Source organism: Pipra filicauda, unplaced genomic scaffold (genome assembly GCF_003945595.2).
Source record: "Pipra filicauda isolate LSUMZ 115617 unplaced genomic scaffold, ASM394559v2 scaffold389_size666192_pilon, whole genome shotgun sequence".
NCBI lineage: Eukaryota > Metazoa > Chordata > Aves > Passeriformes > Pipridae > Pipra > Pipra filicauda.
Genome location: NW_024104519.1, coordinates 647,361 through 665,250, shown reverse-complemented (window position 1 = coordinate 665,250; position 17,890 = coordinate 647,361). Strand labels below are relative to the sequence as shown.

The following is a 17,890-nucleotide window of genomic DNA, read 5'->3' as shown; positions in this document are numbered from 1 at the left end:
AACAGTAAAAATGGTTTCAAAGCTCTAGGCTGAAAATAAATCCATCTGATGTCCTTCTTTCAGAAGCTGTCCTTCCCTTGGCCATTGTTAACGTTAATATTTCGAGCAGAATAGTTCACACTGCTCTATCCAAAAAGGACTAGAAAATGGAGGTTCAGTCAAATATTTGACCATATTTTTTCACCAAGAATAGCCAAAGATACTAAATGTAAACACCAATGTCCAAGTCATTTTAGGCAGGAAAAGGGCATAAGGTCTCCTAACCATGTAACACAGACCAATTAAACAAATCTTTAAGGCATTTAACTAAAAGGGTTTATTATCTTAAAATATATCTATATTTAATATGAACTGATGAGATCTTTTTGATGAAAATACAAACAGAAGAACAAATTCCCTTCCAATTAAATCTTCAGAGATAGAATTAAACTCAATAGAAAGGCTTTACTACCTCACCAATGGACTTTGGCATCAAGTCCCAAATGGGAAAAATTTAAGAATAGGTTTAAGTTAAACTCTTTGTATGACAAGGAAGAAAACCTAACCAAGGATTGCAATTAACATTTTTATACCCACAATTCTATTTTACATATGACTTCCCTTACAACTCTTACTTTACTGGGAAGTGCATTTTTTCCAAGTAGAAATAAATAACAAGTATTCTTACTGAGAAGATGGTTTGATGTCTGTTGAGAAGTCTGAGCTATAATTTACAGAAAATAGGTTACCTAATAAAAACTCATTACAAAAGCAACAGCATTGGAAAGGAGGAGGATGGGTCATTTCTCACAAGGAAGTGATGCATTGCTGATTCTAATGATGTTAAAAAAAATCAATACTTTTCTTATTTTTGCCTTTCCTAGGCTGATAGATTAATATCACTGTTTTTCTTCCTCCTGTGCTTCCACTTCACAGCTGATACTGAAGAACAGCCCGTTAAAAACCAGTATATTTGTGTTTTAAGACTCCCTACGGAGGGCATTGTCTATGTTTCATGAGCCACCAGCTGTGGGAATAAGTAAGAACAGGCTACCACGAAAGGGCATTTGTAGGAAGAACAAATAGAACCAAAGAGGTTAATATGGTTGTACTTACAATTTAATAAAAAAAAACAAACCAAAACACAACAAAACCCAGGTAGGTTTACTGCAATTGGAAAGGTTAGAAATATTAGAAAAATTACATTAAAGGCTAATAGAATATATGATGTCATTTTAGGTGCCTCCTGCAGCTTGTCCTTTAAAATACACCAACATCTTAGACATGGAAGGTCAAGAGAGGACCAAAAAAGCTACATATGTACCATCTCCTGTTTGTTTTCCTCTCTCATTGTTTTCTGTTTTCCCTGCAGTGACCTGATGAGAGATCATTAGTCTGAAAATCGAACTTGAACTTCAGAATCAGGATTGCAATGGGAAAGAATCACAGCAGAAGCTGCTTGGGTTTTTAGTCTGCACTTACACCAAAGAAAGAACGAAGTTTTAGAGTCATGGAAAATTAGAAAGAAAAAAGCACAAGATCATGACTGGAAAACGAGCACTTCCTTCTCACCATAACCTTGTTCACTAGGCAAGTATTTCACCTCTAATAAAAGTTAATACATGCTAAATCTGCAGTGAGTGCAGTTGAACATCACATATTACAATTGATGCACCACCCCCCACTCAGTAATGTCACTGAAATCAAACTTCAGCGTTTTACATTAATGTAATTTAAATAACCAATAAACAGCATATGGTAATGCTAAAACAAGGAAATGAGTCACCATGTAAAAAATTATTTCTTTTTTAAACAGAAGAAAGATTAAGCACATCTTTAGTGGTAGAATCATGGGAATAACTTAACCAAACAGAAATATGCCTGGCATAGCCCCAATATTTCCTGTTCCAATTAAGTATGACAAACCATTACAGAAGATGTGCAGCAAGTCTCTTACCTAAGCAGGGGTTTAGGATAGGACCAAGAGGTGACTTATGTTTCTTTTCACTTTGAGAAGAGGTGCTGCAGCTACCAAAATGATGAAAAAAAAAAAAGATCCTAATGGGCAAAATGCCCCGAGCTCATGAATTACAGAGAATTACACTGACTTTTCATGTAGTTAGAGAATGATAAAGATTTTCATATAGAGGAAACTGAAAATAGAAAAAACCTATTCATCATCATTAGTAATTATTTTTGCAGTGGTTTGGGGGGACATGAAAGGAGAGAGAAGCCCCAACAGAGAGGTGTTAATGAAGGAGAACTATCAGCTCCAGACCTACTGAAAGATTTGAGGTGAAGCAAGTATTGCTTCCCTCTCTTACATCATTCCACCTCAGCTGTACGTTTTACTTATTTTTTCTTTTCGCCTGTCATGGTACAATATGTCAACATAAACCAGGCTTTGATAATATAAAGAGCACATCATGTACAAGTGCTGTACAGTCCTTATTTCTTCAGATTTTGTTTCATTTATGTTTTGAAAAACAGCCACATATTGCTTCCACGCACTTTCTTTTATCCTGACAGCTCTTGATTAAAGACAATTCAAACTTCTCCAGGTTGGCCGACAAACTATTGTCCCTCATGGCTTAACATAGATTCTGTTATGGAGTAATGGTGTAAATATGGCAGGGAATTTAGGAGAGTCTCCAGGATGTTATTTTTCATCTCTTTTTCCTAGATTTTTAAACAAAGTGCTAGCTATACCATCAAAACATTTGACAGATGACCAGATATTTAAAAAACGCCAAATCCTGATCTAGTTATAATCATTATAATCCCACAGAAGTATTCCCAAAGCTTTTATAACAATACCTGAGTTCAAGGTGGAAAGACTTAAGCAAAATCCTCTGTCTTCCGATGCTAAAACCTACACTATTGGATAAATAGGGATTTAGTTCAAATTAAACAGATGATTAAAGAAGAAAAAGCTCGGAGAATAATCAGCACTAATTATAGTGATGTTGCTAGTGTAATTAATCAGTTTTGCAACCTGCAAAATTGAGATAAAGAGCTGGAAGATCTAGAGATGAAAACTCACTGTGTAGAGATTATGGACTGTCTTAGCCAAAATAACACATTAACACTAATTTTTCTTGGGGGTGGGTTGTCTTTTGCCCCCTTTCTCCTGGCTGCTAACGGGAGGAACCTGCTCTGTCTCCTACGCTCCTCAGCCCATGGAGCTGAGGCCACCTAAAATATCTGCAGTGACCTAAAAAGGACAAAGAATATTAACCTAATCCAGGCATTCACACCCATATCTATGCACTCAAAGAACTTATATCAAAGACTGTTGTTGTTTATGAAGCTATTTTTCAAAAGCATATAAAGTTCTCTTGCACCATGCACTGGTAAAATGAACTATAAAAATAATTTTACAGTGACATGAAAGCTATAAATCATAAGGACAGAAATTCATGGATGTACCTTTATCTAATGTGCTGTCCTTGAGTCCTTCTGTTAAGCATTGCATACAAGAATATAGCAAAACCTCTCAAATAATCTGTGATTTTACATATTAGCTGTAAAGTGGTGTTTGTCATAATGAATGAGTAAATACTGTTCATCTCAATTGTGTTTCAACATTAGTTTTACGTTGTCCTGGCCCTGTAGGTTCAAGAAGTAACCTTAGCACTACTTCAGAGTAGTTTTTGTGATTTAATTTTATATTTATGTCTTTACTCAGCTGCGAGAGATTTTTCCAATAAATAAAGAGAGGGGCCATGAATCTTCCCTTCCAGCTGTAAATTCTTGCAGCAGGCTACATTTTTAGTGATGCAAAGGCTGGCGCTCGTCAGCTCTTTCACGATAAATATATCAATGTCCCTCTGAAGCCCCCGGTGGAAATATGGCTCCAATTTTTTTCTTAAAAACATGGATCAATCATTGTTGCCCTTGCCTATTCTTTTCTGTCAAATGCTCCAAATGTGCTGGAGTATCTGTAAAAAGTTTGAGAAGCACTTTGGCTACACATCTTACAATCCTGTTGAAGAACACAACTTCGGTGCAGCTCTTGCTTGCTTTCCTGGAGATATTCAAGGAGCTGGTCCCCACTCAGAGATGAACATGATTAATGGCAATCCAACACATTCAATAGACTTTATCAAGCAGTGGAAGGGCCTTTCGTGCCTGCAGCAGACCCTGAGATGAGGATCTAACAGCTCCCTGTGCCTCTGGGCTCTAGGTTACGTATTCCATACCCCTGGAAGAAAGCACCAAATGTCCCACCAGTAGATACAGGGCAGAGAAAGATTATAGGTTTACATGGTAAAGTAGCTTTCCAATTTAGTAAAATTTAAACATTTAAGTTAAATTAATAAATTGAATTAAATTAATTAGAAATCTAATTTACTAAAATTTAGAAAGTAAAACTTCCCAGTTTACTGCACTGGCTAGAAATTTTTGTTCTGTGCTTAGTGAATTTATTCAGTCTTTTGTTAGATAAGTAGCCCTTCCTAAAAAAAAAGGCAATTTCAGACCAAGGAGATTACTGGAGAGACAGTAAGAACTAAACACTTTATAATTTAACATGGTATTTGGGTTTTGTCCACTAGTGATGAAGGAGACCCAACAACTTTTCTGATGTCTAAGTCTCTTATCGTAGTTATATCAGCCCTTGCAGTTGGATTAAAACATCAGGGCTTTGAAATTCCAGAAGTTTGTGACTCACAGAAAGGAAATTGCAAAGGAGAGAAAGGCAGGAGGAGTGAGCTTCCCCTCCTGTGAAGTTCGCTACTTGAGCTTTTTTACCAGTGACACACTCATGTCCACCCAAAATGTAACGTGTGGAAGTGGCTTTGATCCTTTTCTCTCTAATGATCTGCTCAGTCAGAACCTTGTCATGAAAATGTGACACCACCATCTTGTTAATGCTCACCTTCTGGAAGAGCTGTGCTTTGAATAAAAGCATCAAAGATCTTCCTTAATCTACTTTATGGCAAAGTCTCTATTTTATGGCCATATACACTAAAAAAACCCACAATATTTGAAGTTACAGTATTGCATAGCTGAATCCAGCCCAGTAAAACCCACCAGTGACTGCCTGGACAACCTCAAAGATCCCACAAACTGACAAAACCTATTTCTAAAACACTATTATCAATACTGGCTTTTTCTCAAGAAAAACCCAGACTGAAAGAAGGGAGTCTGTATGAAACTCAAGCTGATAAATACCACAGCTAACAAAGAGAGGACACACTGCTTCTTACAAGAAATTACTATGGTTTCTTAAATGAGTTGTCTAAGATACACTACAGAGAAGCAATTCTTGTAAGGAAGATTATAATCCTCAAAAGTAATTTGTTTAAGCAGTTTTGTGATGCACCAAAAAAAAAAAAAATAAAAAATAAGGAAAAACCCATCCAGATCCCTGACAAAGAGCACCACCAGGGCTGCTGGCAAGGCTGTACCACACTTGAGTCCAAGGGAGTAGGGGCTGGCTCCAGAATTCAACAGGAGAAGCCAGGACTTTGGTTCAGCAGGAGTGCAGGAGCTGTTATCCATCAGACTCTGCAGAAATACCCCTTTCCTATTTGTTTTCAAGCCTCAGGTTCCAGCCACATACAAGAATCTCCACCAAGCACCATGAAAGTAATTGTGACTTTTCTTGGGCAACATGGCATGGTATTGCAGTCACTCACCTTCCTCATGGGGACTCTCCTCCTGGTTTCTGAGTGTGGTTCTCCTGTGTCCTTATCCTTGCAGTGTTTCAGGCACCCTCATCACTCCTCCTGGCGCAGTGGCAGAGGGATACGTTGATGTAAATCATCCTAAAATTCCAGAAGCATTTTGCAGAAGGCAAATACAAGCTCCACAGCACCTGGAGCCTCAGAGGGTTTTCCATACGCCAGCAGAGGTGAAGCTCTGGAACAGAAAGGCAAAACTTTTGGTACCTTGCCTGGTCTGAGCCAGCCTCGTACAGCCCAAGCTGCCTCAATTCACGCTGCAGTGACAGATGCCAAAACCTGTCGCAGGTGCTTGGCATTTTTAATGTTAAAACATGCCACGGGCGGCTGTGCTCCTCGGCATATGGGGCAGCAAGTGCCCTGTCTGCAGCTGTGCATGGACAGCAGGGACACTCGGCTGGCCAGACAAATTTCACCTTCATACCCGGTGCTGCGGCTTGGGCTGATGGGATCCTTGCTGCAACAAAAATGGAGTAAAATTAGGGAGAAGAAATCACAAAGGCTTTAAGTGGACTCTTACACTACTTTTTTTTACTTATCATCCGTCTAAAAATGCTAATATTGCATTGGTTATGTGTAGAAGAACTTGAAAAATGTAAGACAAGCATAGAAGTCCTCAGAATTCCAGTTCAGGGCTGATCTTCTTTTCCCCCTCAACTGTCTGATCTTATCAGTTACCCACAGCTCACGACATGGAGGGTACAAGTCCCTCATGCCTGCGTATTCCTACGGAGCTTCCAAGACCTTGTGAACCTTGTTTCAGTTTCTAGGCCACATTATTTGCTGCTAACGAGCCAGGATTCAAGTCCAAAGACTTGAGGGGGCTGTAGTACAACACACTTGTAAATAATGTTTTAGATTACTCTGGAAGCAAAAACATGGATTCAGTGCCAAAGGAAGCCAGAGAAGCATTTCTGGGATGTTCTAACTCTTATGAGACACCTCAATATGTTTTGTAGCTATGTTTTAAATCAGTTCTGCCCTAAAGGAGTGGGACACAGGGAGACAGAATGAGTGGAGTTCCCTGCCAGTCCAGATGTTTAAATTATCTATCTGTGAGTGGCTTCCTGCACCACGACTGTAGGAGACTGGAGGAATGCTTGACTGGCTCAAAACAATGAGGTGGGAAGTAGAGGGGAACTGGGCAAACTCTGTGTAGATGGGATGGCCACTGCTCCACCCCATCCCCTTGAGCTTTAGTCAGCCTTTGGCCCACACTGGAAGGGCAGCAGCCAACCCCATGGGCTGTCACAAAATGGGGGAGTGACTCCATGGCCTGTCACAAAATGGTGGACTGACCTCACTGACTGCCCCAAAATGGCAGACTGTCCCATGGCTTATCACAAAATGGTGGACTGCCCCCATGACCTGTCTCAAAATGGTGGTGACTGACTTGTGGCCTGACACAAAATGGTGGACTGGGCTCTTGGGCTGTCACAAAATGGCGGAGTGACCCATGGCCTGTCACAAAATGGTGGACTGACCCCACACCCTTACCCAAAATGGCGGACAGACCCCCCCCCCCCATGCTCTTACCCAAAATGGCAGTAACCAACCCCATGGCCTGTCACAAATAGGTTGAACGACCCACAGCCTTCCCTAAAATGAGTAAGTAAAATTAAAATGCAGTAAATTACTAGAGTGGATTTCTTCCTGTGAGCTGCTCTCCTGCCTGTGGCTGCTCACTAGCAGATGTTCCCACCGGATCCTGCTGTTTGGCACATATTGCCTTTATCGAATGAGTAATAATATAAATGAACAAGCACAGCACTGTAGTCTATAGCTGAAATATTCATTCGTTAGCAGTTAATTAACACACTAAATGCTGTGTGGCAATAAGTATAGCCAGAGAAGTAAGGAAAGTTTGGAAACACAGTCAGGTATGTCTTGTTCTGTGCAAAAGAGAAAACTAATAGCCAATAATTAAGATTTTAAATGAGATGACTTTTCAGTGTGTCTGTACTTTTGATTGCAATAATACAAAAAATGGGCGATAATATTCCGTATTAATCCATGTCATATGTCTATTATTTCAGACATAAGCCAGCCCATTTCCAGGGACTGGATGTCCCAGCTGCAGGAGAACAATATTACACAAAACAGCCTTAGAACTGACTTTGGCAGCATCCAAGCTCACAATTTGTTCACTGGCGACACTTGTTCCTACAAGCAGGCCTAAAAAAAATACCCCAATAACAAACATGCACCTTCCAACACAAAACCAGATTTCTCACCAGACAAAATTTACCCGCATCTTAAAAGCAGTTTAGTGATATATGCACACACATATAAAAAAGCTTTAATTTAAAAAAAAAGATGTAATGAAGAATGTAGCTACTAATTACTTTACTAAAACTATAAGAAATAAAGAAATGGTGCCAGTTTATGTACTTGTTGACTCAAAACCTGTCCTCAGTTAGACCTAGCAGGAGCACCAGCTGCTGTGGGGGTCCAATGAGGGCAGATTTTAGACCACATAAATTTAGATTTTTTTTTTCCTCCTAGCAACTTAACACTCATGAAATTATATAACAAATTTGTAAACCAATTACCAAATGTCAGAAGGTGCCCTGATTAAAATACACACATCCCCTGGAATGTGCCATATTCACAAATTAGCCATGTGTTATTTATAGCTCCTCAAGGCACAATAATGAAGAAAGTGGTAATGAAATCTGAAAGCCTGAATATCTCCCTTATGTTGGAAAGCAAATCCCATGAGACCCATCTGTAGCCCAAACTGTGGGAAAAAGAGTATCCTTTCTAAACCAAACAAAAAAACCCTACAAACAACCTCCCCTGCCTTCACAGTTTCATATTTCTTGTTTCAGTTTTAACATCATTTAAGCTGCAAATCAGAATCCTACCATACTATTTTCATTCATTTAATCATAATGATTCCTTGAAATCCCTTCTTTATTTGTATTCTCCAACACCACAAAGTGCAACCCAAATGCTTAAAAAAGACAGTCTTCTTTATTCCTCTTTTTCTATCTTTTTCTGTCCATGCAAGGCTGAACTTGTATGCACGCCAATTCCTGCTAAATGTTCCACAGCGATATTATTCAGTTTTAACTCAAAACTCTAGTTGCTTCAAGTTCAAAAATTGCATATTTACACCTACACTTGCTTCTTTCTTCTGGGAGATAACACCTGGTTCAATTTTCAACATCCATTAGTCAACATCTGCAAGGCCTCTGCCCCATCCTCTCTGCCTCTCTCACTTCCCAACACTGACTTCTGACTCTATATTTTTTGTCCCATATTTTCCCTGACCATCAGAACTGTTATTCTGCTTCCCATGTAAGTTTTTCCCCTTAAAAAAGTCATGTGTTAGTATTCTTTTTTCTTCTTTACTTATGGCCATACATACATCATGTCATATGCTTTTCTGCATATGCCTTTTTGGAAGCATATGGTAATTACTGCACTGAGGTATTTTACACTCATCCAATTTGATGCAGTCAACCTGTAGCACTGTAAGACACAATTAATTCATCATGTTGTAACATGAGTTACAATAAGCATAAAACAAGGATAAATGAAGGAGACTGCCTCTTTTTTTGGCACATTTACCAATTCCCAGGAATGCATGATTATTTTCATGGCAGATGCAAACACTGCAGAACTGTCAAAAACATTTGAAGGTCCATCAGAATATTTAACTAACTATATTGATAAAATAACCAGTATTAGTGACTTTCAACCCTGAGCTCAGTAACATCCTCCTCCCTCCCCAGGCCCTTCCACAAGAGCCTCCATCCATCTCCATCTATTCTCCAACAACAAACTGCTGCCTTTTCCCCTCTTTCTTTTAACCTGCCTCTCTGTCCCCCTGCATTCATGACCTATTTTCTCATGTTGTTGGAGAACTTGATATAGGCAGATGGAAAGCTCTTAGAGGCACCTGAAGGGGTAAAAAAAAAATCAGACAAGAAGCAAGGAGTTACATCTTTATACTACTTTTGCAGACCTGACTCTCAGCCAGAGGGGTGGCAGATGGGCATGTGTTGCCAGAACCTGTTTTGAATTTAAACAAAATTACTTTGGCTCTTACTGGGCTGCTGCAGTAGCTCAGTGACCTCAGGAGGTGTCTCACTTATGCCCTGTGCTCAAAGGTGAACCATGTTAAGGTTTAATTTGCTTGATTTAAAGCTTCTCTGTACATAAGAGAATAAGATATAAGTCTAAAAAAGGTATATTAAATTTTTTCTCATCTTCCCTTAACCTTCTTTTTTCCGATTCTGTTCTTTATTATTCTGGCTCTTGAAGAGCTCTGAGATACAAGTTTTTGAAGTATTTCTAATTAATACAACCCTCTGACCTTTGCTTTTGAAGACAAATATGTAGCTGTAAACAGCAAAATAACAAAAAGCAACCCCCAAAACACTTTTGTCTCATCTGGTTTCAACCACAAATACAAAGCAGGAGTCTTACATGGGAAAAAGTCTCCGAAATATGATTCCCATGGAGAAGCAACAGATGAACAAAACAGGAAAAGCATGATTTTACATTGATAATTTAAATTTTGAAGTTAAGATACTTGAACTCTCACCTCTCAATAAAAAGAGAGACTTCCTCTCTCTGCCAACACCTCAATGTGGAATGATGCCCAAGGCAGTTTGGAGTCAAGAATAAGTCCCTGACTGCATCTTGCCTTTCCTGTTTTGTTCATTCCAGAATGTAACTACCTTTCTTTTTCAGACTGAATGGAGATACTGGGCACTAAAGATTGCCTTTTGTTAGCAGAAGCAGATTCTATAAGCTATTGTGCTGTTAATTTTTTCAGTTATCTCGGCTTCCTTAATATCATTTAGCTATTTCTTTTCTTTATGGGCACCGTATTCTGCTTGATTCTGTTTCACTTTGAACCTCCATTGATGAGGAGGATTTAACACATTTTTTATCATGCTGTGCAAAATGCTGATGGAATCTTTGTGCAGACTCTCTGGCAACAGAAAAAGGTTATTATTATCATCCCCTTTGTATTCTATCTCCAGAAATCTACGCACATGCTTTGTAGCCACCCATTTTGCACAGGAGCATGAAGAAATCACTTTGTTTTACTCACTACAAAAGCACTTTTTAAAAGATGTGTCTTTATAATTGTCCATTTTTAAAACTGGTGCATGCATAATGCACTGCTCAGAAAAGGGTTTTGAATGATTTGCTCCAGTTATCCAAACCTTACCTCTCGGGCTGCTGCTCAGCTCAGAGGTGAAACCATCCACAGCGAAATCTGAAGGTCTGTATTAGATTTAAATGTAGAAGGGAAAGAATTCCATTCACTGGGGGCAGTGATGAAAGAGCTGCATCCACAGCCTGTACCAGTCATCCAATTACTCCGTTCCTGGCGTTTTCAAGGATGCTAAACCCACACGGAGTTTTTGTGACCCCAATCCTCTGTCTGTAAAGGCAGAGAAGAAAGTGTGAGCTCCCTTTCCTCCCCTCTAAACAGTTTCCATACTTCCATTAATTCAATCTGCTTTCTCTCTGCTATCGTGACTTCTCAACAATCTATGTTAGGGATCAGCAACTATCCCAATTAAAAGGCAATTGACTAAAATTATTCTGCAATATTTCTCTGGAAGCAGCAGGTTCGCTCAGGGTACTCCAGCCAGCCATGCAGCCAGTCCCCATTTGCACACAAATAGCAGCTGGATATTAAGACATAGTTGTGATATCTGTATACTGCCCATATGCTCACTTTGAGAGGCTGGAGAGACTTGGAAATGGCATTAAATGAAAATAATGAAATAAACCAGCAAAAAACTAAAAATACTGTCTAGCGAGTCGATTGGCTTATTATGCTCTGGATTCCTACAAATTCACTTTGCAGTCAGGACACATGGGGTTTGAATAATTTTCTGCCTTTACACTTTCCCTGCCACAAAAAGTAACACGGTGCTGATATTAATAAACAAATCTGCTCTTTTCTCTCAGGGTTTCTGTACGCTCTGAATGCATTTGTGACATCAGATTTTCACCAGGGAAATGAAAAAAGACAACAAACCCGACAACCCACATTTATGAAAACCCAAGAAACCAAGCTGGCCTTTTTGAAATGTGGTATGACTGGGGAAAAAAAAAAAGAAATCCCTATCATGTTCTTAAGACATCCAGTACAAACTGGGAAGTGAGTGAAAAAGGGCGTTCCTACTGAGGCTGTCTCTGGCTACCATTCCTCTGAGCATGACTTTATCAATTGTGCACTGAGGATGCTCTCGGGCCAAAATCTAGAAGGTCAAAATGAAGGAAAGGCATCACAAAAAGAGTCTGTGGAAGAAGCCTCCTGTAAACTAAGAAGGACCCCATGGCCATATTAGATTTTTTTTATCTCTCCTTTTTTATTATTTTAAATTCTTTAATTCTTTTATATTTAGACAATAATTGCTGTTCCCCTTGTTTTGAATCTACGCAATGAGCAAACTCTGTTTGTTTGGTTGTAGGCAGGCTGAGAAGTGTAGTTGTGTATTAGACCTGTTGAAGCTGGAAGACACGTCTTTAGTGAGTGAAAACCATACTTTTATGAATTACACACAAATACTACATTCCAAAAACTCACAATGGGTGAGAGGAATCACTCCCATTACCAGCCCTGCCCATTACTGTGTTAGGGCTCCTTGGAAATAGAGCTCTGAGAGCAAAACTATCACATAAATTAAAAAGTTTCCATTTATTCATAAGGCCTGAGTGATGCAATCACAAATATTTGTCATATTCAGTATAAGCCTTTGAAAAAAACTCTATCTGGAGTCCATTACCTTCACTTTTCCAGATGCTTTTACGTCACTTGGAAAGAGCGAACACTTTCTTCCACCTGCAGCCAAAAGAACAACAAAATCACTTCAGCAGAAAAATCATACCTATAGAGCCACTTCCCTGTCTGTTTATTCTGTTTATTCTTCCTTTCAGGCAGTGACAACACCTTTAAGAGAAATCACCTCTTCTGCAGTAAAAGCCCACTTTATCCATCAAAAACACACTGTCACTTGCTCATATATTGTATACTCTCAGTTTAATAGTTAGGTAAATATTGCAGTGTCTGGATACTCCAGAAAAGTATATTTTCAGAATGCACTCAATAGTAAAAGACAGTAACAACCCTGAGAAATGCTTTTAAGGAAAGCCAGGGCCTATCAAACTCTCCTGGCTGTAGGTGCTCTTACTGCCTCGGCAGGAATTGGCTCTGACACCAGTGAGAAAGGACATTCCAATTCCTTAAATAAGATCACTAGGCAGGGCTGTCACTTCCACTTCAATTGGACTGGCTCAGGAGAGAATCCTATGTCGAAGAATTTCCCTGGAAAGAGTAAACTAACAGTTTGTAATGTATCAGCTACAACAACTACAGTTACTATTTCTATTAAAGATTGTTAATATCTCTGTTAAAGATGAGATGGAGACAAACCAGGGTCTAATTATATTTCGACCTGGATGCCTAGACAGATAGGAAAAAATGTTCACTCAATGGGGATTTTTCCTTAACTCCAGCAGAGCTGGGATTTCCCACTGAATGTTTTAATTTCCAGGATCCCAACTGCAAGCGCATCACTACAAATAACATTAATGACTTTCAGTGCAGTGCAAAAACAATTAGAAGCAGAGCAATTGTCCAACATACATGCTTATACCAGGAAAAGACTGAGAAAAATCATGCAAAGCTGCATAGCCTGAGAGGAAAAACCAGAAAACAAGCAGAGGGGTGAGGTCTAAATCAAATATGAAGCAATCCATATTTTCCATTAAAGCCATTGTGAAATTGGGCATTTTGCAAAGGTCTTGATTGAAAACCATGCGAAAGTTAATGGGTTTGACTCAAATGATCCTCATCACTCCAATAAGAAACAAGGAGAAAGGAGACCCACAGGAGCAGAACTTGAAAAAACCATAAGTGCAAAAGCATACAACAGAAAAGAAACAATTTTAATAGCTCCAGAAAAGAGTATAAATTGCTTTGTTCCCACAGCTAGAAGGAGAGTCAACAGTGCAGATTCTCATTAGAATTTTAGCATTATATTTCCTTTTTTTATAAACAGCACATCACTAAGATTTACCAATATTGTCTCAATACGCTGAAAGCTTTATTATCTATTCTTTGACACTTTTTATTTTTCTAATTCCTTAGTTTTAATAAAAAACAACAGAGATGTGTACTGAAGACTTCATTTTCTTAATGTGGCTGAATTGAAGGCTAATTAACACATTCATATCTGTCAACAAATCCAATATCTTTGGTATTCACATTTCTGGGTTCTTTTGTGGTCAGTTTAATTAAATTTGTTGATAAAATAAAGGAGGAGAGAAAAAAAATAGTTTAGGCTAGGTTTTACAAAGGCAATTAGTAGTTAGTGCCCATTAAACTAGAAAAGGAATCAGCACAATAATTTTCTAGGTCGTTTTTCTTAATGTTATCCTTGAAATTTTAGCATAATCAGGAAAGAACAAGGAGCCATCATGATCCAAAAGAGCTTCCTGTCCTCTTCTCCCCCAAAGGAAGAGACAAAAAATATCACTGAGGTGCTGAAAAGCAGGAGTTCAGAGTTGAAAAGGCTGCTGACAACCTCTTATGGTGCTCTGTCTCAGAAGCTGTGATTTCAAGAGGAAGCAAAGTGGGTCCTAAACACTACCGATAGCTGAAAATTAGGAGATGAAGAACACTTCAGAACGTTTAAGTGCGGTAGGTATGATTACAGCAATCAAAGTGCTGCCCCATTTTGCTACAGTTTATTTTGAACAGCAAGATTAAGGACAAAAAAAAGCAAAAAAAAAAATATCTCTGATCCTAAATTGTGCAGGATGCATAAATGTTAGAAACACTCCTGACAGGGGTCCACAGAGGCAGTTGACCCCAAAGGTAATGTGGTATTTATCTTGTTTTGTACTTGTAACCAAAAAAATTCCTGCTGCTTCTTCAAGAGAAGTTTCTCTCTTACCTTATGGTCTGAACCAACCCCTTGTCAGTTTGGTATTGCAGACTGACCAGTTTATCACAAGATACCTGTAAAAAAAGGTTGCACCAAGGTGCTTGTATATGTGGTTCACTGGCCTGTAATGACCTGGTACACATTATATGACTGGCAAACCAGCAAAGTGATGTTTGTCCTGAGACCTGAATTTGGCCCCATGACCATGAGTAGAGTCCTTGCTGAGCCCAGAGAGTGAGCACTCCCCGGGCACTTCCTCCTGTGCAAACCTTCTCCTCGCTGAAGACACAACATCTCCAAGGATCACTGTACAAACCTCTCCACCTTCCCCACAAAGTGCCAAACAAATCCATAAATACACGGCGGCACTAACAATAAAAGCTCCAATGGAGCCATCCACAACTAGATCTCCTCATACAGCAGAGGCCAAGAGAATAAACAACAGATGACAAATGTTAGGTCATTCTCACCTTAAGCCCAAGTAAGTCTGTGCTGCTGTCAAACTTCCTCTCTTCCTTCTGTCAGCTGACTCAGCCAGCTCATCCCAATTCAGCAGGGAGCTGTGCTGCACTGATGAACTGTGAAGGGGTTCAACAATAGCTCAAGTGTGATGTATTAAAGGCACTAGAAAACAAATAAACAAATAAAAACCCCACAAAGAAAATAAACAAACCTGAGTATTAATGGTAGTACCAAACGAGGATTAAAAATACAAATAAACAAAGTAACTTCGCATGGTTTTAATCCTAATCCCTGGGAATGAGTTGAGCATGAATGTCCACAGGCCTTGTTTGCTATCCTGTAAGGTGAGAGGATACAGAACTGAAATAAAGTCTTACAGCAAACAATTAAAACAAAAACTACAGACCTAGAAATTTTAATGAAAAAATATGAATTAAATGAAACCCATAAATTTGGGAAGCAACTAAACATCATTCTCAACTTCTTCCAGGAACTGAAGGTAAACCAGCAGAGGTGTGTGAAGCTCTCAGGACCTGTACCCCAAGTACAGCAGTTAAATGGCAGCAATCTTCCTTGCAATAGGCTGGAAGATTTTAAGACCCAAAGGGATCAGTGTGATCGACAGATTTGGTCTTCCATATAATAGAGATCAGAAAATGTCATGCAATGATTCTTACATCACATCTAAGAAGTTTTAGGCTACAGAAGAGTATATATTCAGCTAAGGCATCCAGACCCAGCTTCCAAGATTTAGAAATATGGAGTGTTCACTGCCAGCCTTTTAAAAATTGATCTACCTGCCCTTATTGCTAAGGAGGTTTGTCCAATATCCAGTGCCAACAGCTCTTTCTTCAGCAGAGGAAACCACTGCTGTTCACCCCCAGCTTTTTATTGCCTTCTTCATTTTCTCTAAGCAGTAAAATATGAAGCATATTTTACAAAGTGAAGTAAATAATGAGATTGAAATAAATTGCACAAAAAAGGAGGTGCTTGGCAGTATTTCTGACTGCCACTGTTTGGGAGAATCAATGGGAGACAGTCACAGTCAGATATCCATTAAGCACAGAGTGCATTAGTAATTGCTTTAATCATCTTTCATGCAATAACCATCACTGCTGTGTTCTCCTCTGCTCAGACTGTTTTCCTTCCCTTCCTCATTGGAAATGTCCCATCACACAGTTTCCCTTGGTGCAGACCAAGCACAGCAAGCAGCAATGCTTTCCACTTTATGCTTCAGGAATTTCTACAGGTTTAACAGTTTTAAAACAGACATTAAGCTTCTCTTTCTTGTGTGTTTTTTTCAGCTGTGAAAATGTCTTTAAAACTCCTGAATATGCACCATTTGACCTACTGAGCCTAATAATTTGGTGGCATAAACCCTTAAACATGAAGTCAACACTTAGTTTAGATAAAGTGTCAACAGAGTGTAGGCAACAAGCTGACACAAATCTTAAAGAATTTAGCTTTTAAAAAGCCTTAATTCCTTCTTTATGCCAATTGTCTGCAAAAGAACCTTTCTGCAGCTTTGTATGGCTCTTTAAGCTATGTCAGCACGAGTGGTAGCTTAAAGGTACAGCAATTAAATTATGAGCAAACATATGTAAAAAAACAGTGTAAGAACATTTCCAAAAACGGACTTTACAGGAAATCAATACATTTTCACTGAGGTAGATTGCCCAGCATCATCAGTGAATGAATTTTACTAAACCAGCTGTAGCAAGAGCACCACCAAGGAAAGCAATTGTATTCATTAGGAACCCACAGGACCATCTCAAATGACACAGCTTTTCACAAGCAGCTACGCAACTCCAGGGAGTCCCATTTGAATCTCAGCTCCATCATGCTGCAGTTCCATCTTTGTATACTCAAAATAATAATAAAAAAAGCTAATTCTTGGAAATTATGGGGATTTTTGTTTTACCCAGCAATGAGTAACACTATCATAACCTGAGGGGAAAATACCGGTGAATCAACATTTTCTTAATTAACTTTATTCTAGTCCTGGTCTTACACTGATCCTTGAGGAAGAGCAATCTTTTTTCAGTGGCTTCAGCAGCATCAGAACAGGAGCACCTATTGCTGTATTTAATGAGGTTGAGATATACTTATTGCAATTTTTTGAGTAAAGAGTTGAGGTCTCCCTTTAAAAACAAGTATTACAGATTAGTATTCTTTCTTTCTGAGACATACAGCATTTTACGAGGAAACTTAATGAAGTAGGCTCTAAGGTATTTCCTGTAATATATTTCAATAAAAGAAAGTATAAGCCAGTAAAGTTGCTCATGTAAGCATTGAGGATTTAAGGAATTACTTAAACAATGGATGCATGAAGCTATTAACCTTCTTGGAGAATTAAAATGTGCCCCTACGTGATGAATCAAAAGCAGCAGTCATTTCAGCTCTGAAGGACTGGTTTTATACATGTGACTGAAACATAATTAAAGAAATATGAAATTGTGCTGCATCCAGAGAAAATTAGACAGGACTTCTAGACCACGAGAACACCTTTGCAACAGCTTTTATTTGGTACATTCATACACCAGTTACCTCTTGGCAATGGCACAGGCCCAGGAAGGTTATATTCTAGCAGCTGGCCTCAAGTGAAGGCACAGCCTAGTGAAATGAGTAATTTTAAAGTTTTATTTCTTTGCAATATTCTGCTATGCTGGAAACATTAAGAGGATCTTCATGACTAAGTAAAATTTTGCTTGTGCACAGCTTATTGCATAAAAGCAGTAGCAACAAAAAGCCCTGATACCAGACTAATCTGAGTACAGGTTATCTGCATATGTCAGGTATTTAAAAGGAGATTTTATAATAGGAAAAGTTTAGAAA

The 17,890-nt window shown here is 38.8% G+C and overlaps 2 long non-coding RNA genes across 3 annotated transcripts in view; one reads left to right on the top strand and one right to left on the bottom strand.

Moving 5' to 3' along the window:
• Positions 1–2,185: 2,185 nt before the first annotated feature.
• LOC113985767 lies at positions 2,186–17,191 on the top strand. Of its 2 annotated transcripts, none has more exons than XR_005564928.1 (3): positions 2,186–2,320; positions 14,096–14,346; positions 16,360–17,191. It is a non-coding gene; the product is annotated as an uncharacterized LOC113985767 (long non-coding RNA). The 2 variants fall into 2 exon arrangements; XR_005564927.1 differs by lacking the exon at positions 16,360–17,191 and adding an exon at positions 15,546–15,617.
• The window catches only part of LOC113985766, a 48,022-nt gene continuing 32,947 nt past the window's right edge, over positions 2,816–17,890 (bottom strand). Inside the window, exons 16-21 of the long non-coding RNA XR_005564922.1 lie at positions 15,267–15,392; positions 15,064–15,171; positions 12,431–12,486; positions 10,858–11,073; positions 5,622–5,844; positions 2,816–4,183 (exon numbers count right to left, since the gene is read on the bottom strand). This is a non-coding gene — a long non-coding RNA (uncharacterized LOC113985766). The remainder of the gene's footprint in view (positions 4,184–5,621; positions 5,845–10,857; positions 11,074–12,430; positions 12,487–15,063; positions 15,172–15,266; positions 15,393–17,890) is intronic.